We start from the raw sequence: 23806 nt of genomic DNA, 5'->3' as shown, positions 1-23806 counted from the left end.
TTTTACGTAATTTAGATAATTTTGGTTTATTACATTTTTGTAAACAAAACAAGTTTATGATTGCAAGCGTTCACAATCGAAGTACCACATCATTTAATTTAAAATAAGTACAAGAACAAAAACGTGTGAAGATTAAAATCTTACATACTGTTTATTCGATGTTCAAGTCAAAGGTCCATAAAGAATAAAAAATTGAGTTTCTGAAATTGGGTTCTTTCGTGTGGAGTACATGGATGATAATGATTTGAGTTTGAGTAAGATTTTATATCATCTGTTCTTATTTTTATTTATTATATTCATCTTTATCGGGTATTCAATTTCATCTTTATTATCATACCCGTCGGAAAATTGGTTATATATATAATCGGGTATTAAAGTTGAGTATGAATAATATTCTTTAAAACCAGCCTCCATCCCCATATCTGAAAATCATCACACCCAATTATCAATTTATTTAATAGGGTAAAAATTCTTCTCAATATCTTTCTCCATTCGGGATGGGAATCAGATTCTTCATTGAGATCATAGGACATTATCATCCCCAATGGAGTATAAGATAATATGTTTATAAAAAAAATGATAACTTTTCAAAGTATGAAGTTATCGAGTAATTTCTTGACATAGTATAAATGTGTATTAAGGGACATACTAGCTATACCAAACTTGTCCACCTAAAAACTCTTAATAAAATTTGAGAAACTACAAATTTTGTTATCAAATTCCAATTTTAGTTTGTTATCTTGCACGTTTGTAGTTTTTAGTATTTTTTATATAATGCTGACATGACGATGATGTAGCTTTAATGTGACACATCATATTATAAATCATGGGAAAATTACTAACATTGCCAGAGAATGATATACATGACTAAAAATGAAATTAGATAGTATAGATGATGTTAGAATATAAATGACCTGAAGTTTTGGTAATGATAATAACATTGAGCTATTTCAAGGGTCCAGCCGTCAATTTCTTTGTATTACAGGACATCCACCCGTTGGACAACTCAAGTCTCTAGGCATTTTATCAAGCGTTCAAGTTGCAAAATACCATAAGAGCATCTCGACAATCTGCATCAAACCGAGCCACTGAAATGTCCATTATAACTGTTCAAGTCTAACCGGTCAAACTTTAACACATCAAAGTTGATACTGTTAGAACATTTCATGTTCGCAATCTTGATTTTGATGTTAAAAAAACTTGTTATTTTGTTTCTAATGAATTTACCTAAGTACGCAGAAACTGGAACTGATCAGGATTCAAACAGATCAATTATAGTCAAAACTGAAGCTATCGAGATGCAAACTGAAAGTGTCAACTGATTGCCCAAACTGAACCAGTCCAATTGATGTATCAAAGACCAGTTACACTGATTGTTCAGTTGATAGGTGATTCAGCAGAAGACCTTTTGAAGCCCGACCAGCTGATGAAGAGTTCAACTGATGAAAAGCCTAACTGTTCAGTTCAACTGAATCAGTGAAATCAGTTCAGCTGACGATCCAACTGATTTTACCGTACCAGTTCAAGATCAGTTCAAAGCATCAGTTAGGAATTAATCAGTTTGCAGAACACGACAAGCTTATCTAATGGAATCCAGCTACGCACAACGATACAAAAGCATTTATACTATCAATAGTACAATAATGGACGTTGCAGAAAAGTTTAAAGCCAAAATGTTCCAGAATGGGTGTCGGAAAAGTTGAGACACAAATTTCAAGGAACGCGTTCAAGCTGCAACGAATACAATTATTGAGTCTCACTGTACGATCAAATTTCACGCCTATAAATTAGAAGATGAAGATCAGTGAAAATAAGTGAGAAAAACTAGAGAGAAAAGAAATGACACGCATATTGCATATCAGCTTACAAAGAAGCAATCAGCCCAGTTGAGGGAATACACCAAAGTTATATCGGCTTAGTTTAGAAGTTTATTTCCTTTACTGTGTGAAAACACCTTCCCGTTGTAATCATTGTTCAGTTCTCACACACACAACACACACCACCACTCACAAATACAGAGAGTTGAGCTTATAGAATAGTTGAGTAGGTCTTGCACAAAGATAATAAACTTGTGTATGTAGTCTTTGGCACACAGAAATTAAACAAATGTTGGCTGAAAGGTGTTGCTTTCAGTCTAGGCTAGGAGTTCAGTTAGGTAGTATGGTAAGTCCTAAACTGAGTGGGTTTGTACAAGGTGTTGTATAAATCAAAGTCTTTTAGTGTATCCTACCCGAGGTAGTAGAATGGGTGACGTAGGAGCAGTTGAAGTTTCCGAACATCCATAAACATATCTTGTGTACTTAACTGCTTAACTTTCCTTTTAAAATTGATTTGATCAGTTATTGCAGTTATCAGTTCAATTCTTACCATAACTGAAATGATATATGCAAGAACTGATTCTCTTTACTACAGTTAATCAGTTTACACAAGTTAAATTGCTTTCAAACTAGTCAGCTTTCTTAACGAATGATTACTTCGAGTATTTTCCGCTTGGTTGAACACCAAACTCGATTTAATTCATCGGTGTAAATATTCTTAGAACACGAGCTATTGAAGCACATGGAGAATATTGTGTTTAAAACACCTTCAAGGGTGCCTGAATCGATCCATCAGATACGTTAACTCCAACCGTTCAAAAACTATCAGTTNATGGATGCAGTCCTTCTTAAAAATATCATTTAAAAATAATAATTAGTATTAGCCAATAAAAATATAACGGACATAAACACGTAAAAATCCTAACATCCAACAGTAAAATAAATCAGCGTATAAAAATACTCATATCCTCTCAACATCATTTACGATAGATCCATCATACATAGAACCACGGTACCCGGTGGCTATCGGACATCAGTGACAGGTTTACCCATCCACTGTGCATAGGCATCATCATCAGCATTTACATATACTTCGATAGCCACAACTAATTCCCATCATTCAAAACATCATCATTTTCATCACTTATCAAAATAATGTGCATACGCAATTTTTTTTCTTTAAAACCAAGCATGCAACGTACGTTTCATAAATTCATAAAAATCATGATCATGATGCATAAACATTTAAAACATGATAAATTTATGCTCAGGGCGCTGCTAGGACTAAAATCTCATCCCGGTGCGAAATGACCGTTTTGCCCCTAGACATCTAAATTTCGACCCGAAGCTTACCAAACTCCTTAAAACATCCCAAAACATGTTATAAAAATTTCTTAGACGTAAAATCGAGCCCGTTTCAAAATTTAAACGATTCATTTTAAAACTTGGACCAGAGTCTCGGTTTTAACCCGAATCGACCCGAGACTTAACCAAATTTTTCCCAACTTCTTACCACCCCTTAAAACTTGGACCGGAGCCCCGGTTTTAACCCGAATAGACTCGAAACTTAACCAAATTTTTCCCAACTTCTTACCACCCCTTATAAACATCTAAAAGGTCCTAAAAACAACAAGACCAGCCCAACAAGCCCTTCGAACCAGCCCTGCAAGTTGCTGGAAAAATAGCACTCACCGACTCTCGAAGACCCTAGCTCACCGAACCACCATGGTTTCGATCCTAGCCTTCACCCAATGGGACCAGCCCCTAACGAACCACACCTAGACCACCCTAGGCTCTCTCTGGACCTGCTGAACCCACGGCTGCACCCCCATGCAAGCCGCAGCTCGACCCCGATCAATAACTCCCAAGAGAACCCAACCCGCGGCCTAATCTACTAGATCACGATCGATCGACTTCAAGGGTGTCTCCATCAGCGTTTGAGCCCTCCTCAGCCATGACTCACACCCCACATGGTCAGGTTTCAGCCTTGGATCGACCCTTGCACCGCCAGCCCCACCCTTTCTACGCGATCTACCCAAAACCCGCACCAAACACAGCGTCACCCTCACGGCCTCTAGCATACCTCAACGTAACTAGACTCCAGCCTATGGACAGCAATAAACCACCGTTCCTAGACTCATAACAGCATGATCTCGACAGTTCCCTTGCAACAATTATAAGAAATTGTGAGTAGCGATCATGGAAATGCAAGAACACATGTAAAACCAAAAATTTCTCATACTCAAGGCTGGATCGAAAATTTTACATGCACATACGTAGATTTTACAGATAATATTAGCGTGTATGATGCACAAGGGAAGAACACGCGTGCCTTGATGTTTTAAGAACGAAAACGAAGAGATTTGCGCGTCGGAGAGTCATCGGAGAAGAGGGGATGAACTTTTATTGAAGAAAAATGGAGGAGCTGATAGATGCTTGGAGTTTTGCTGCTGAAGGCCGAGAGAAAAGTGCTGAGTGGAGGAGGTGGTCGGCTGATTAGTTTAGGCTTAGGTTTAGGAATAGGTTAGTGATAATTAAATAGGACATTACATGCTAATGGGCCTCAAATATTATTTAAAAAGTTAAAAAAAAAAAAAATTTGAGCCCACTAAGCTTAAAAATAGGGCCATCAATCCCAAACACACTCTCGAAAAATATTTCGTTTAGGTGCGTTTTTGAAAATATTGCCCGAGCCCTCAAAAAGTACTCCGATTCGATAAAATTTACGCACCGATTAAAAATATGCCCTGGCGGATAAATATACTCAACAAAGCCCATTTCTTGAAAAATACATTTAAAACACCAAATATTAATTAATAAAAATTAATCATGTAATTAAAATAATTTCCTGATAATTCCTCGGCCTCCGTTCCTCGTTCGAGTGTGAAATGAAACTTAAAAATCCTAATGCATGAATTTTTAAAATATCATGAATTAAATCCTATCATGCAATAATTATGCATAAAATGCAATAAAAATAATTAAACACATAACTTAAATAAAACCTTAGATTGCATGCATTCAGGTTACGTGAATTAAATTCATTGACCTTACAACTCTCCGCCACTTAAATAAAATTTTGTTCTCGAAATTTAGAACGTACGGAATAACTCAGGGTAGCGACTCCTCATCTCGATTTCGGTCTCCCAAGTAGCGTTTTCCTCGGAATGATTCAGCCACTTGACCTTGACCATCTGTATCACTTTGTTCCGGAGCCTCTTCTCTTGCCTGTCCAGTATCTGTATGGGTTTCTCCTCGAATGACAGGTGCGGTTTTAGCTGAAGTGGCTCATAGTTCAGCACATATGAAGGATTCGACATGTACTTCCGCAGCATAGATACGTGGAACACGTTATGAACTCCCGCCAGATTGGGCAGTAATGCAACTCTGTATGCAAGTGTCCCAACTCTCTCTAGGATCTCAAATGGTCCGATGAACCTAGGGCTAAGTTTGCCCTTCTTCCCAAATCTCATCACACCCTTCATCGGTGCGACCTTCACAAATACATGATCCCCTACTGCGAACTCAAGATCTCTCCGTCTCTGATCTGCATAACTCTTCTGACGGCTCTGAGCGGCCTTCATTCTGTCTCAAACCCTGACCACAAACTCTGTTGTCTGGGTGACAATATCCCGACCCAACTCTGCTCGCTCTCCTACCTCATCCCAATAAACTGGCGACCTACACTTTCTCCCGTACAGTGGGATGTATGGAGCCATACTTATCGATGCCTGATAACTGTTGTTTTATGTGAACTCCACAAGAGGTAACTTCGGCTCCCAGCTGCCCTGGAAGTTGATAATTCAAGCTCGGAGTAGGTCTTCCAGAATCTGAATCACTCTCTCTGACTGTCCGTCTGTCTGAGGATGGAAAGCAGTACTGAACAGTAACTTAGTACCCAACGCCTGATGGAGACTCTTCCAGAACACAGACGTGAACCTCGGATCCCAGTCTGACACGATGGGACACTGTAATCCCATGTAGTCTAACTATCTCTCTGATGTACAGCTCTGCGTACTGAGTCATGGTAAAAGTCTTCTTGATCGGAAGAAAATGAGCTGATTTAGTGAGCCGATCAACAATCACTCAGATGGCATTGAGTCCTCCAGTAGTCCTCGGAAGCCCTGTCACAAAATCCATGGTGATGTTCTCCCATTTACACTCGGAAATAGGGAGTGGTCTCAGCTTCCCTGCAGGTATCTGATAATCTGCCTTGACCTGCTGACAAATCAAACACTCGTAGAAAAATCACTATATATCTCTCTTCATGCTCGGCCACCAATAAAGAGTCTGAAGGTCTTTATATATCTTCGTACTCCCTGGATGGATAGAGTACGGGGTGCTGTGGGCCTCACTCAAGATGTCTGTTATCAGGGAATCACTGTCAGGAACCCATAGACGGTCTCTATATCTGACTATGCCGTCCGCAACTGTATACAGTCTCTGGCCCTTAGCCTCGTCCCTCTGTCTCCACTTCTGCAACTGCTCGTCAGAACTGCCCAGATCCTGTCTCTCAATGTCAGCTGTACTGTCAGGATAGCGAGATTCCAGGCCTCGCCCCTGGCATAAATTGCAAGCTCAAATATCTGAATCTCCGCCTGCAGCGGTCTTGGTATTGACAAATGAGCAATCACTACGTGCTTCCTGCTCAGAGCATTTACCACCACATTAGCCTTACCCGGATGGTAGCTAATGTCACAATCATAGTCTTTCACAGCTCGAGCCACCTTCTCTGTCACATATTCAGCTCTTTCTGGGTGAAGAAGTACTTCAGGCTCTTGTGATCTGTAAAAATCCTGCACTTCTCCCCATACAGATAGTGCCTCCAAATCTTCAGGGCAAATACTTCTGCTACTTGCTCGAGATCATGAGCCGGATAATTCTCCTCATGGACCTTCAGCTGTCTGGACGCGTAGGCTATCACTCTGTCCTGCTGCATCAGAACCGCGCCCAACCCGAGCTTCGATGCATCTGTATATACCGCAAACTCTCTCTGCCCTGATGGCATAGCTAGAACTGGTGCAGTGGACAATGTCTGCTTCAACCTGTCCAAGCTCTCCTGGCACTCAGATCTCTATATAAACTTAGCATTCTTCTTCGTCAGGGAGGTCAAAGGCACCGTAATAGAAGAGAAGCCCTGAATGAACTTCTGGTAGTAACCTGCCAAACCCAAGAAACTACGGATCTCTGTCACACTCTTAGGAACTGGCCAATCTCTGACTGCCTTTACTTTACTGGGGTCGAACTCTAGGCCATCCTGAGATACAATGTGGCCCAAGAATGCCACCATATCAAGCCAAAACTCACACTTACTGAACTTGGCATACAATCATCTATCCTGTAGAGTCTGCAGTACTGTCTTCAGGTGCTGACTGTGCTCTTCTCTGCTCTTCGAATAAATCAGGATATCGTCAATGAAAACTATGACGAATTGATCCAAATATGGTTGAAACACACGAGTCATGAGATCCATGAAGATCGCTGGCGCGTTCGTCAGACCGAAGGGCATCACCAAAAACTCATAGTGCTCATAACGCGTCTGGAAAGCTGTCTTATGCACGTTAGACTCCCTTACCTTCAGCTGGTGGTATCCGGATCGGAGGTCTATCTTGGAGAACACTGATGCTCCCTGAAGATGATAAAACAAGTCCTCGATCTTTGGTAGTGGATACTTATTCTTTACGGTGACCCTGTTCAGCTCTCGGTAGTCAATACACAATCGCATGTTTCCATCCTTCTTCTTGACAAACAGAACTGGTGCACCCCAAAGAGAAAAACCAGGGCGGATGAAACCCTTACCTAGCAGATCTTGAATCTGATCTTTGAGATCCTTCATCTCTGCAGGCGCTAACCGGTAGGGTGCTTTAGATATCGGCATTGTGCCTGGCATAAGCTCAATCGAAAAGTCCACCTTTCTGTCTGGTGGGATGCCTGAAACATCGTCAGGGAAAACACTAGAGAACTCCCTGACCACATCAACGTCCTCTAGCCTCTGCTCGACTGGCTCAGACACTGACACGATGTTGGACAAAAACGCCTGACAGCCTCTCCTCATAAGCTTCCTCGCACACAAGCAGGAAATGACGTGTGGCATCTGCTGATGTCTAGCTTCCTCGAAAACAAACGGCTTCCAACTGGGCGGTCTGACAGACACTGACCTCTGTCGAAAATCTACGACTGCTCCATGAGAAGATAGCCAGTCCATGCCCTAGATGATGTCGAACTCCGCTAAATATAGTACTATCAAATCTGCCATTACTGAATGTTTCTGCAATCGAAGCTCCAATCTTTTCACTATCTATGAAGTGAACATCCGGTCCCCGGATGGGATCGACACTCTGAACCCTGAATCCGTCGCTACTGGTATGATTTCTAGTCGCTTGACGAAGATTCGGATATAAACAAATTTTTAGCCCCTGAATCTAGCAGTGCATGCGTGGCTACACCTGTAATATCTATCATCCCTGCTACAAAACACACCATCAAATCTAATAGAGTCGAACTTAAAGAATTTCTTACCGGAAATAAACCCAAAATCTTCGAAAAATTACTGAATTAACCCATGTATTCCTCAAAAATTTTCGGAAATTTGCAAAAAGACCCCTTAAAATTTTCGAAATTGCAATGCGACTCTTCCTCATTTTCGAATCCTAATCCCATAAAATTTCTCAAATCATACAATTAAATTCTTAATCCCAACTGGTAGAACATGCATCCTAATTTTTTCTTAGTTATCAATCACATAATTTTAATTCTCATAACAAACATACAACCCATGCAGACGAGCGATAAATAAAATCTTAAACATAAGGGTTACCAGTAATCAATGTCGAGTCTGGCTCTGCCTCGGCCTCCTCGGCATGCATCACATAAGCTCGGCCAGTAGTGGGACCCTTGTTCTTAGGGTAGTCCGCTGCTTTGTGGCCCTCATGTCCACAACCGAAGCACCTGTCGGTTTCCCATAAGTACTTGCCAATGTGAAACTTGTTGCACTTTGGGCATGGCTGCCTGTCGTCTGGCTTAGGCGCCCCTGGTACTTGAGAAGGTCTCTGCTGCTGCGGCCTCCTAAACTGACCCTTGGGCTTCTGCTGCCCCTGCTGTCTCGGTGGCCTTGAGAACTGTTTTTTCTAAGGCTGGGAGCTGGACTGAGTCTGATGTCGCTTCCTCTGCATCTCAAAGTCTATGTTCCGCATAGCCTGTTCCGCCTGAACAGTGCAGGCAGTAGCCTCATCATTACCTGCCGGCCTCATTAGCATGACGTCCCGGTGAAGGTCGGTCTCAGTCCGTCCAAGAAATGCCTCAGCTTCTAGGCGGCATCTCTAGCTATCATGGGCACAAAATGACAGCCCCTGTCAAACTTGCGGATAAACTCCGCCACAGATAAGTCTCCCTGTCGGAGACTCATGAACTCCCTCGTCAGGCGGCCCTTGACGTCAGCTGGAAAGTATTTCCCATAGAACAATTCCTTGAACCTGTCCCAGGAGAGGGTATCCAAGTCCACCGCATGCGCGGCTCCCTCCCACCAGAGGGATGCGTCATCCCTCAACTGTAAATGGCGCACCTGGCTCGGTCGCCATCTCTCATCTACAAGTACTCGAAATGCAGCTCCAGTGATCGAATCCATCCCTCAGCCAGGAATGGATCAGTAGCGCCCCCGAACTACTTCGGGTTAAGTGGCCTAAACTGCTCGTAAACATCCCCCCTGAAGCATGGGAGCCTGCTGTACCTGCTCCAAGAGCATAGCCATACCCTCTAGCACTCGGGTAGCTGCATCCATAGGCGGTGGTGGTGGAGGGCCTCTACCGCCTCCAGGAATATCATCCTGTCTATCAACACTGGGGTCACGTCTGGGAGGCATATCAGAATACAGTCCAATTTATAAACGTAACCCATCATATAATTAATCTAGCTTTTCAAAATAAAGAGTCTTTAAATCATAAAAACAGTTAAACATGCACTGAGAATCCTCGTAAATCGTATATCATGAAGACATGCAGGTGATAGCAGTAAACCATTTAAAATTTAAAGCATAAAAGCTTACAGACTTGATGCTTGAAGACTGAGCGACAGAAGCTGACGATGGTACAACCATATACAAGACCCTTGTTCTGATACCAACTGAAACGTCTATCGATTTAAAAGTACGGAAATATATATTTTTTTAAAAGAAAAGAGCTCGCATTTTGAAAATAAGCATTTGAATATTTTGCGTGCATTCAGTCCTTCTTAAAAATATCATTTAAAAATAATCATTAGTATATGTCAATAAAAATATAACGGACATAAACAAGTAAAAACCCTTACATCCAACAGTAAAATAAATCAGCGTATAAAAATAATCATATCCTCTCAACATCATAAAATCATAAATGTGCGGAAAACATGAGGTCTTCGGGTCGTGTCGTCCCACCAGGTCTGCTTACTCAGAGTTCGGTACCTCCGGTCCCCTCGATATCATGCTCACCTGCATCACACACGCCTAATGAGTCTAAAGACTCAACATGCCTGTACCAGAAATAATAAGTACATATACAAAGCACACAACAGTGAAAAATACCATACTCTACATATCTTTCATGAATTTTTAAAGTGTAATGTAAACGTGTCGTATGAAGTCGTAACATGTCAAAACAGCTCATCATTAATTATCATTCATCATTAATCATTTCTTTTAGTGAGTTCAGTTCATTAATTGTGACAATCGTACATCATTCATCATTTACGATGGATCCATCATACATAGAACCGCGGTACCCGGCGGCTGTCGGACATCAGTGACATGCTTACCCATCCACTGTGCCTAGGCTTCATCATCAGCATTTACATACACGTCTTAAGTATTTACATATACTTCGATTGCCACAATTAATTCTCATCATTCAAAACATCATCATTTTCATCACTTATCAAAATCATGTACATATGAAAATTTTATTTCTTTAAAACCAAGCATGCAACGTACATTTCATAAATTCATAAAAATCATGATCATGATGCATAAATATATAAACATGATAAATTTGTGCTCAGGGCACTGCCAGGACTAAAATCTCACCCCGGGTGCGAAATGACCATTTTACCCCTGGACCTCTAAATTTGACCCGAAGCTTACCAAACTCTTTAAAACATCCCAAAACATGTTATAAAAATTTCTTAAACGTAAAATCGAGCCCGTTTCAAAACTTAAACGATTCATTTTTAAACTTGGATCGGAGTCTCGATTTTAACCCGAATCGGCTCGAAACTTAACCAAAATTTTCCCAACTTCTTACCACCCCTTATAAACATCTAAAAGTTCCTAAAAACAACAAGACCAGCCCAACAAGATCTTCAAACCAGCCCTGCAAGTTGCTGGAAAAATATCACTCACCGACTCTCGAAGTCCCTAGCTCACCGAACCACCATGGTTTCTATCCTAACCTTCACCCAACGGACCATCCCCTAACAAACCACACCTAGACCACCCTAGGCTCCCTCTGGACCTGCTGAACCCACGGCCGTACCCCCATGAAAGCCACAGCTCGACCCCAATCGATAACTCCCAAGAGAACCCAACCCACGGCCTAATCTCCTAGATCACGATCGATCGACTTCAAGGGTTGCTCCAGCAGTGTTTGAGACCTCCTTAGCCATGAATCAGACCCCACATGGTCTAGTCTAAGCCTTGGATCGACCCTTGCACCGCCAGCCCCACCCTTTCCACTAGATCTACCCAAAACCCGGGCCAAACGCAGCGCCACCCTCACGGCCTCTAGCATACCTCAACGTAACTCGACTCCAGCCTATGGACAACAATAGACCACCGTTCCTAGACTCATAACAGCATGACCTCGACAGTCCCCTTGCAACAATTATAAGAAAACGTGAGTTGCAATCATGGAAATGCAAGAACACATGTAAAACCAAAAATTTCTAATACTCAAGGATGGATAGAAAATTTTACATTCATATACACAAATTTTACACATAATATCAGCGTGTATGATGCACAAGGGAAGAACACGCGTGCCTTGATGTTTTAAGAACGAAAACGAAGAGATTTGCACGTCGGATAGTCACTAGAGAAGCGGGGATGAACTTTTATTGAAGAAAATGGAGGAGCCGATGGATGCTTGGAGTTTTGCTGCTGAAGGCCGAGAGAAAAGTGCTGAGTGGAGGTGGTGGTCAGCTGATTAGTTTAGGTTTAGGTTTAGGAATATGTTATTGATAATTAAATAAGACATTACATGCTAATGGGCCTCAAATATTATTTAAAAAGTATAAAAAAAATTGAGCCGACTAAGATTAAAAATAGGCCCATAAAGCCCAAACATACTCCCGAAAAATATTTCGTTTAGGTGCGTTTTTAAAAATATTGCTTGAGCCCTCAAAAAATCCCCCGATTCGATAAAATTTATGCACCGATTAAAAATATGCCTCGGCGGGTAAAAATACTCAACAAAGCTCATTTCTTGAAAAATACATTTAAAACACCAAATATTAATTAATAAAAATTAATCATGTAATTAAAATAATTTCCTGATAATTCCTCGGCCTCCGTTCCTCGTTCGAGTGTGAAATGAAACTTAAAAATCCTAATGCATGAATTTTTAAAATATCATGAATTAAATCCTATCATGCAATAATTATGCATAAAATGCAATAAAAATAATTAAACACATAAATTAAATAAAAACCTAGATTGCATGCATTCAGGTTACGTGAATTAAATTCCTGGACAATACAAGTTTAGTTAGACTGTTTCCGTACTCACTTATTTTTAGTAGTCCAACAAAGTCTAGCCACTCAAGAAAGAACTTTAACAGCTTAAAAACTGTTAAAACTAGCTTGTTTTAGTAAAAAAAATTATAAGAGTTTATTCTCCCCTCTAAACTCTAGTTCGATCCCAACAAATAGCATCGGAGAGGGTTTTCTTGAGCTTTGATACTCATATATTCATTATGGAATATTTTTATAAAATTTCAATGTTCTCAAAAGAAGAATATGATGATTAGTAGATTTGTATGCAGGAACACTTGGTTGCACAAGATGATGACATGTGGTACTAAAAGCTAATGCAACACTAGCAGTATCCGAGGGTGCACCTCAAATTGTTGAAGAACACTGATCAGAATAGATTGTCGAGGATAAAAAGAAAGAAAATTTGGATAACGTGGCCAATGACATTCTATGCAGTACTCTCGACAAGAAAAAGTTCAACAAGATCAAGAAATGTTTAACTGCAACAGAAATCTGGGAGAAGTTAACCAACTCCGTGAGAGAAATGATCAAACTAAAAAGAACAAGCTAACTATGGCTATCCAAAAATTCGACAATGCAAAGATGTTGGGTACAATAATTGTCCCTGCTTGGTAGAGCGATCGAACCGTGGTGCTTGAGCTGCTGTGCTTGGGAGGGAGATTGTTGGGTACAATAATTGTCCCTGCTTGGTAGAGCGATCGAACCGTGGTGCTTGAGCTGCTGTGCGGTTTAAAAGATTTGAGTTGCACCATTACCACTATCTATAGCTTTTGGTAAAGCGGTAAGCGCTCGGTCCTACAAAAGATGAAGCCCGACAAGACTTTGAATTAGTTTGATGAATGATTGAACAATATTGTTATTGAACTTGAATCATTGATAAATAATATTGTAACCGAGAACCTGCATTGAAGGTAATGAGGGCACTACCTAGAGAGTGGGATGTAAAAACGATGGCTATGAGGGAGTCAAATGACCTCAACAAATTCGAGTTTCATGAATTATTTGCAGACTTAAAAGAATATGAGTTCGAGTTGAGGATCTAGACAGAAGAGGAGCCATCTGCGTCACAATGAACCAAAGCTCTAACTGCCACAACCCCAACTCCAGCCACTAGCAAAGAATCTTCCAGTAAGAAATCTGTTGATCAGATAACCAATAAAACAATGTATTTATTTGTTAAGAAATTAAAAAAAATTAATGAGAAAGAACATGTTTAAATTCAATTCTTATCGTAAAAAAGATCAAGTTGATGATAATCAGACTTGCTTTCACTATGGAAAAAATGGTGGTCATTTTATTACAAATTGTACTAGGCCCAAGAAAGACGATAAGAAGCCATATGAAAAGAGGAGATCCAGATATGAGAAGAAATTCTTTAAGAAGAAAAAAAATCAAAATGTGTTTGTTGCTGAGGATAACAAAATCAAGTTGGCAGACTCAGATTCAGAAAATTCAAGCTCAGAAACCTCAACTAACGAGAGTGATGATGAAAAGGTCCAGTGCCTCATGGAAGACGTTGAGCCGGAGATCACAGATGTTGAGCTTGAGACTGCAAATGATGATCGAGTATTTGACTTCGATTATGATAAATTTACACAATTAGATCTCGTTACAACACTACATAACATGGTAAATGAATAATAAATATTTCACAGTTATTCGAGAAAGTAAACGTAGAGAATATAAGCCTAATGGATAAGTCAAGCAACTCTAGCTTCTTGCATTGAAAGAAACTTGATGGTATGTGGGTGAAACTCAAACTGCTAGCGGCTGAAAATGATGACATGCAAAGACTGTCCCAAGAAACTATGAATGAGAATAAACGATTGATGTTACTAGTCAATTCTTGGAAAAAGTCTTCTTGATGTGATTCTTGAAACATGAAAAGCAAACGCGATCTAAAACGGAGTCACGTCCTCAATTCGATAAAATAAATAACGTTGTGTTGTTTCTATCTTTTTTGAAACAAGCAACGGTTTGTAATATTCACCTCTAAACTATGAAAAATTTAGCAACAAATATTCACGAAGATAAACAACTGAGCTCAAAAGAACCTTCAAATCACTCTTCTTTGATAATCCGAGTGAAGTACAATCGACAAATGCCACAAAGATTAAATCTTTGATAAATTTGATTTTTGGTGGTACAAAGCAAAACTTTGAAAATCTTGAGAGAGAACACAAAGAAATATATTCAATTTTCAATAATATTTTTAAAATGTGTTTATATGTAAAAAATACAACAAAAATCGTAATCTAGGGTTTCCATATTCAAATCTGCATTGCGGCGTACTGGGGTATGGAATTATGTCCATTGGGGCATGGTGGTCTCGCAGACGGGCACAGTAGGCACGCTGAGCGGCTTGTTTCAGCCACTGGGGCTCGCAAGCACGCTGAGGCAGGTATTTTTCCAGGATGGGGCGTGTTGCCCTCGGCCCTGGCATGCTGGGGGGCATCCTGGCTGCCTTCAGGGTCATTTCACACTCGAATGCTTTGTTGCTCGATATGTCTTCATGGAATACTTCATTGAACTCCTTCAAGCATTCAAATGCACTTGATTCTTCATATTTAATCGTCATCAAGATTGTACGATATAGACAACAAACCTGTCTGTATCTTCTCCAAATATTTATCACTTCATGCTCGATGAGATTCTTATCATACTCCCCTTCTTCAAAAAGATTTGTCTTCAAATTCTCATTCCTTGCACAAAAACGAAGCAAGTGAATAATAAAAAAAATTATATTAACATGCTTACCTTTCAACTCTAGTCTCACGTGCTCCATCATTGTTTGGAACCATAACCCCATGGTTGTTTTCATAATGTAATCACCAACTTCACCATACACCAATTAACAAATGACAACTAATGAAAATAACAAAATCTCATTAAGCATCATGAAAATCAAGTTCCTCCCCTTCTTAGACATAGTTAACACATAAATAAAATACATACAATTTTACGTCCATAGCTCACTAGGAAGAAGAATTAGTTTATGAAATACATAAGAATTTAGCCTAGATGTTGTCTTCCTATATGTAATGCATGTTTCACTATTCCACTCAACATATCGCTTCATATGTAACCAACACAGAAACTCATGCAATACATCAATTATCAAGCCAAAACTATACACCTCACTATCATGTAACTCATGCAATGAATATACAACGAATTTATGCTCTTAAAGATGACCAAGATGAGCCCATTCCTAGATGTGATCCAAGAAACTTCAAAGAAATATTATCAGATGCCGATTCATCCAAATTGCTTAAATACATGCATTTCGAGATGAACTTTATGTCTTCAAACCAATTATGGTCCTTAGTAGATCAACATGAGGGAGTTGTTCTCATAAGAAACAAATGGATTTACAAAAAAAAACTTATGCGGGATGGGAAGGTAATGACCTTCAAAGCAATATTGATAGCAAAATGATATACTCAAAAGCAATGTATTGACTATGAGGAAATATTTTCTTCAATCGCAATGTTCAAGTCTATTTGGATATTTCTAACTATAACAACATGGTATGACTATGAAATTTGACAAATGTATGTGAAGACAATGTTACTTAATGATGACATTGAGGAAGAGATTTACATGTCTCAACCTGAAGTATTCATATCAGCAAGAAGTGAGAATAAAGTATGTAAACTCTAGATAATCCATCTATAAACTCAAACAAGAATCGAGGAATTTGAACCTCACATTTGACAATACTATCAAAAAGTTTGACTTTGTTTAAAATTATGAGGAAACATGTGTATGCAAGAAGGTTAGTGAGAGTGAACTAACATTCTTAGTAATTTATGTTGATGAATACTACTCATTGAGAATGATGTAGGGATGTTGCAGTCAACTAAAGTTTGGTTGGATAATTTATCTTCCATGAAAGATATTGGTGAAGCATTATATATATTAGGAATATAGATTTATAGGGATAGATCAAAGAGGATGCTAGGGCTTACCCAATCCAATTATATCGATACCATACTAAGGAGATTCTATACGGAGGAGTCCAAGATAGAATATTTCTCAATGTGTCATGTGTGACTCTATCCAAGTCTATGTGCTCTAAGAGTGATGAGAAGATAGAAACCTTGAATCACATTCCATATGCATCTGTCATTGGTAGTAATATGTATGATATGATATCAACTTGACCTGATATTTCATTTTCATTGAGTGTTGCAAGAAGATATCATTCGAATCCAGGTCCATTGCATTGGAAGATCGTGAAGGATATTCTTAAATACTTGAGAAGTGCTAAGAATTTGTTCATGGTTTATGAGAGTAGAAAAATAAAATTCGGAGGCTATACTGATTCTAGCTTCCAATTAGATGTGGATGATTCGAAATCAACCTCTGTATTTTTATTCAGACTCAATGGTGGTGCTGTCTCTTGAAATAATTCCAAGCAAGACACCACAGCTGATTCAACGACTGAGACTGAATACATAGTTGGATCAGCTGTAGCGAATGAGACAATTTGGATGAGGAATTTCGTTTAAGAGTTGGGTGTCATTCCTCAAGTAGTTTATCCAGTCTCGAGCCTACTGTGACAACACCAGTGCCATTTTGCAAGCAAAAGAACTAGGGTCTCATCAGAGATCCAAAAATATATTGAGAAAATTCCACATAATACGAGAGATTGTGGGTTTTTTTTAAAAAATAATTTAATTTTAAAAAATAATTTCAAAAATAATATAAAAAAAAAACATTTTCAAAACTACTGTAATCCGCGTTTACAGAGCGCGGACGCTGCTCACGTGGAGCAGTGTCCGCGCTAAGTAAGCACGGACACTGGTCAACGTAATCGACGGAATATTTTAGCGACGGAATGTATATAAAAACCGTCGTTAATTAGCGACGTTTTTTTAACCATCGGTAAAATTGAATCAGCGACGGCTTATAAACCGTCGCTAATTTTATCGATGGTTTTAAACCGTCGCTGTAAGGAATCTTTGAAAGTTCAAAATTATCCGCGGGTATTTTGGCATTTAGCGACGGTTATCCTCGGGTATTTTGGCATTTAGCGACGGTTAGCAATGGTTTATGAACCGTCGCTGTAAGGAATCAGCGACGGTTCATAAACCATCACCGTCGCTAAATGCCAAAATACCCGCGGATAATTTTGAACTTTCAACGGCTTGCAACTTTGCAGCGTGCAATATACGCTGCAAAAAGTCATTTTTGTTGTAGTGAAGATAGAGAAAAAAGAGAGAAAAAGTTCATCAAAAAATAAATTTTTTCAGGAACCTTTACTATTCAACCTAGTTTTTTCAGTGACTCAGGGATGACTGACTTTGGTTTGTTTGGTCAGCATGATTTTAAGACTCTGTCTTGGTCGAACATACACAGTTTTACAAATTTGCTTAATGTTGGTCCGCAGCATCTTATACATGACATTCGACCACATAATGATGTTGAGGAAAATGAACAACATTCAATTGAGATATCCCAGTCTTGATGAATTTCTTGTTTGTTTTTTTCTCTGTCTTCACTACAACAAAAATGGCTTTTTGCAGCGTATATTGTACGCTGCAAAGTTGTAAGCCGTTGAAAGTTCAAAATTATCTGCGGCGTACATGTGCACGCTGTTGATACAATTATGCGTGGGGTGTGGTATTTTGGCATTTAGCGACAGTTCAAAAACCGTCGCTAATTAAACCGTCGCTGATTCTTTATAGCGACGGTTTTAAACCGTCGCTAAAATTAGCGACGGTTTATAATCCGTCGCTGATTCAATTTTACCGACGGTTTAAAAAACCGTCTCTAATTAGCGACGGTTTTTATATATATTCCGTCGCTAAAATATTCCGTCGATTACATGGACCAACGTCCGTGCTTACGAAGCGCGGACACTGCTCCACGTGAGCAGCGCTGATTACAGTAGTTTTGAAAATGTTTTTTTTTTTAACATTATTTTTGAAAAAAAAAATTAAAATTAAATTATTTTTAAAAAAAACCCGAGATTGTGGGAAGTGGAGACATATCAGTAGAGAGAGTCGTATCTGTAGATAACGTTGCTGATCCACTGACGAAGCCCTTGATAGGACTATTGTTTGAGAAGCATCGTCAAAGAATGGGTTTGAGATCAATGGGTGATTGTCTGTAGGACAAGTGGGATATTGTTATAGTAAGTTCCCAGTGAGCCAACTTGTGGCTTCTCCTATATTGAATCTTGTGTAAAAAAATCTTTATTTTAATAATGCTTTATGGTTTTATCCAATTATGACATTTACTTTATGTATAAACCAATGCAAACTACATTGATAAAGTTCTTGAATATACAATAAGTACCAGATGAGTGCTCAATTGGTGATGTACTGAACAACCCTTTCTAAGGCTTTCCAAGTGGTTATCACTTATCGAGTGGAATAGTATGTGGTTATGGTTGTACACTATTAGTCTTTTTACATGAAACAATATGGATGATCTACGTACTAGCATCCACTTTGATCTATTTACCAACTCCATTGAGGGTCATTAGGTGGTGATGTTGGATGTAATTTCGAAATACACTGGAGTCAATGCATTCTAGCCGAGCATTCACCGCTCACATTTGAGCGAAGATATCACACATGATTTGATGAGTTAGTTGTGCAAGGAATCTCTAACCAGAGTAAAACATGTGCATTTTGGAAAGGTGTTTCTTCAGTTTCACATACCATTTCACTATATTACTCAAAGATATAACACATCGTTGTATAATTAATTTGCAACTCTCGATATACTAATAGTTTCATATTAGATCGGGATATATGAGTTGAAGGCACTGTTCTATNTAGTAGTTTAATTACTACCTTTTCAGTTAATTAAGTGAGGTCGAACTGGAGTTGGAGTATTGAGATAAAATTTAATATTAAGAAAACATTNTATCAAAGGGCGATGCTACAAGACGTTCTTACCATGATCTGATGGGTGCAATCAAATTTGAGTTCTGACGTTCTTGATCAAGGTGTTGATGCAATGAACGAGGCTAATAATGGTGAGCCCGAATAAGAACAAATGTTGTTTTGAATCACATGAAGTTGTGAACCCGCGACTAGTTGTATTCCTGAACCATTGAGGGTAACACAAGTACTTGATTATGTGTTCTCGTTGAGATATTCAAATTCAAAGAGTTGAATTTGACGAATGTAGTTTGATGGAGATTAAACAGATTGCCTACGAAGGAGTTTACAAATGGATTTCATTATTGGAAATTGTGGAATTTACCTTAGCTGTCAATTAAATGAAGAGAGTGAAACTGTTAATTTTAGTGAAAGAGTTCACAAAACTAGTAGTTGCAAAAAATTAATCAATGGATTTTTTTTTGAAATTTTCATTTTTTTATTATATGAGAGAGTTTGTACCCTCGATACATCGAAGTTGTCTGATCGTTAATCGGAGTTAAAATAAGTTCAGAATTATTTATATAGTAACAATACTAAAAAAAGGCAAAAGACAAATAAAACCGTTGTTAAAAGCCATGTGGTTAAAGGGTGTGCTCAAAGACAACGGTGAAAAACCGTTGTCGTAGGTATATAAAACCGTTGTTAAAGGTCCTGTGGTTAAAGCATTCGCTAAAAGACAACGGTTTTGTAGTGATGTGGTAGTTACAATTTGAGACGGTTTTTAAAAAACTGTCGCAAACTAATTCGCGACGGATATCATCATTGTAGCGACGGTCGTAATTTAAACGGTCACTAAACAGCGACGGTATTTTATAAACCGGTTTTGTATGCTTTCCGTCGCTAATTTTTTCAGTAAAATAAAAAAAATTTCACTTTTAATATTTTAATAAATATACAAAAAAACTCACAATCTAATATGCTAATTATATTCTTGATTTACCGTCAAAAATACTATATTCTTGATTTTAAAAATTTATTAAACTTTAAAGAGAAAATCGAAACTAAAATTGTGTAAGGGAGAAAAATTTTAAGTGTTGTGAAGTGGTATGGTAGAAAATGGACCGAGGGTGGGGATATTTATAGACAGTTTGCGACAGTTTTGAGTTTAACCGTCGCAAATAGCGACGGTTATTTTTCTAACTGTCGCCGATTTAAAATTAGCGACGCTTTTACAAGAACAGTCGCAAAACTTAGCAACGGTTACTAAGAACTGTCGCTAAATATAGCGACAGTTAAGTATAAACTATCGCTAATTATAGATCGACGACGGTATTACCAAAACTGTCGCTAAAATTAGCGATGGTTATACACAAACCGTCGCTAAATTTAGCGACATTTTTTACAAAACCGTCGCTATATTTACATCTGCGATGGTTTTACTTACAAACCGTTGTCGTAGCTTGAAGAAAAACGCTAATAGACAACAGTTTAAAAACCGTTGTTGTAGCCCAAAAAAAACGCTCATAGACAACGGTTTTTAAAAACCGTTGTCGTAGCCCAAAAAAAACGCTCATAGACAACGGTTTTTAAAGAAACTGTTGTCTTAGATGTATCAAAGACAACGATTTTAAAGAAACTGTTGTCTTTGAGCAGATTTTTTTAGGCTACGACAACAGTTTTTGTTAAAACCGTTGTTAAAAGTAAAAAGACAACGGTTTTAATAAAAACCGTTGTCTTTGATGTGTTGTTGAATCCGATTTTTCTTGTAGTGTAAATTTAAAATATGCTAATTAAATAACAAATTTTGTAGTGGTGACTACTATATACAAGATTTTAATGGAATATACAATTTAATTTCATATATATCATAAGTTAGCAGGAGTTGACTATACATGATATTTTTAAGAATAGAAAATATCATATCAGAATTTAAAATAATAAATGATCAATGATCCTCCGTATTATGGCGTACGTTTTGGGAAGAGCATTCCATGGGTTACTGAGTTCCCATTCGGAGTGATCAATGATCCTCAGTACATTGGGAGCATAGTAAGTCTTGTTGCTTGCCTCGCTTGGATTCCATTCTCGTACATTCTCCTGTGGATTATAGGATATGTGTTTATGATCGTTGTGGAATCAGTGGAGGATCCAGCAACTCGAGCAAAGCCAATCATGAGTTAGTAGCAGGCACACCTATGTGGCCATGCAAGTAGAAGAATAAACAAGAATGGTCTCAAAATGGGATCTCGGTAATAGTGAACCCGAGGTTCCAAGTTATCTTACCATCTCCACTTTGTTGAACAAATTAATTTGTTTAGTACAATTAATCCATTTTTACTCCTTTGTTATGCCTGCGCTGTTTCCAAGAGTAGGTTGCATCTCATCGTGCTGTTCATCGTTGACATGAGCAATTCGAGATTTGATGCCTTTTTCACCTTCGGATCTAACCAAAAAAAAAAACGTTTAGTCATATGAAGGGTATGCAAACTTGCTCCAAAGTCGGCAGTGCAAGCATGCATTTGAATGGAAACATAAAATGACTTCACTTTATTGATGAGAAAGGATGTGAAAACTTGAAATTTTAGCACAAGTAAAAATTTCATCGGCTTGCAAAATTTTAGTTGCAACTATCATTTTTCACCCACTAGCAAATTTAGAAGCTGGTCATTTTTTTCAGCAGGAGAAAAAATTTGAAGGATCGGTTTTGACATTCTAAAGGTACTTCAAACACAATATTCTCCATAAGCTGCAATAGCTTGTATTCTAAGAATGAATACACCGATGAATTAAATCGAGTTTGTTTTTTCAAACCAAGCGGAAGATACTTGAAATAATCATTCGTTAAGAAAATGAACAATTTAAAGCTTTTAGCTTGTGTAAACTGAATAACTGAAATAAAGAAGATATGTTCGGGCTTGTATCAATTTAGTTATAGGAAAAACTGAACTGATATCAGCTGAACTACTCATATAAGTTTTCAAAACAATAGTTAAACAGTAAAAGACACAAGATATGTTTATGGATGTTCGGAGACTTTAACTGTTCCTACGTCACCCATTCTACCACCTCGGGTAGGAGTCACTAGAAGACTTTAATTTATACAGCACCTTGTACAAACCCACTCAAAACGCATCACCCAACTAGAACTCCTAGCACTTAAGATTGCAGGCAACACCTAACAATCTGCATAACGTTTAACGTCCTTTATGCCAAGACTACAAATACATTGGTTTACGTCTTTGTGTGAAGACTCACTCAGCTAAACAATAATCTCAATTCTCTGTATATGAGTGATTGTGTGTGAATGTGTGAGAACTGATTTAATCAATACAACACGAAAATGTTATCACATAACTGGGCTAACTGCTTCTAGTAAGCTAACTCTGTTTTCTTCACGTACTAGTATTTTGTTGTTGTTCCACATCTTTCTTCAATGGTCTTGATATGGTATTTATAGTTGCTTAGCTGACCATACATGAAGACTCAACAATATCTGTTGTATTTGCATGTGCTTCCTTATGATATGTCTCTTCATTCGGACAACTGTTCGGTACGTGAAATATCACTTATATGCTTCTTTAATGTCCACTTGAGAATATCACTTATGTTTAATTTATGTCTTCTTCCGAAATAATATATTATGTTTAATTTGATATCTTTTGGGCGAGTTTGATGACTCTCAATTAGCTGCTCTAATGTTAATTTAAGCTGGGCCATATCTAAATTACCACTGAACCTTTTTTGGGGTCAAAGTACATAATAGCTTTTCCTGGGGGGTAAAGTGTGATTTATCCCTTGTATTAACAGCAACGGCACGGGAAAGACTCAAATTCACAGATCGAAAAACCACTCGCCGGATCGACGTTGACTGCTTCAACTTGCCTGTCAACGTAAGTTGGTCGTCATCACATCTTTTACCCTTTTTTCTGTATGATTTTCGGAGAATTTGTGCTTTTCATTTTGAGCAGTTCGGATTCATGTTTGTCGTGGGTGTTTGTGCTTTAGCTTCTTGATCAGTTCATTAAATGATTTTCTGTTCTGAAATCGGGGTAATTATATCAAGGTTTTTAAGATTCTAGGGTTGATTTGTGTTGTTGATGCTTTCAATCAAAGTGAAATGATTCGATTGCCGTGAAAATTGCCTGCGAATCTTCGTTGTTATTTTTTAGAATTGGTGGGTTTTTGTATTAGTTCATACCCCTGAATTTTATTTTTTTTTATGTTACCCAGTTTGTATGTGGAATAGATGTAAATCTAGATCTCAATGAGGCAAAATACCTGTGTTCTGTAGGCAAAGTTGGGTCTTTTGCTTCGTGAGAAAGGTGGTAGACTCAATTTCTTTAGATTGATGAGAGAATAAATTTCTAAAAGTAGCAGCTCCCTGTTAGCAAAAACAAACAGGCGAAA

This window comes from Primulina huaijiensis, chromosome 14 (assembly GCF_012295235.1).
Source record: "Primulina huaijiensis isolate GDHJ02 chromosome 14, ASM1229523v2, whole genome shotgun sequence".
Classification (NCBI taxonomy): domain Eukaryota; kingdom Viridiplantae; phylum Streptophyta; class Magnoliopsida; order Lamiales; family Gesneriaceae; genus Primulina; species Primulina huaijiensis.
This window is presented reverse-complemented; position numbering follows the sequence as displayed.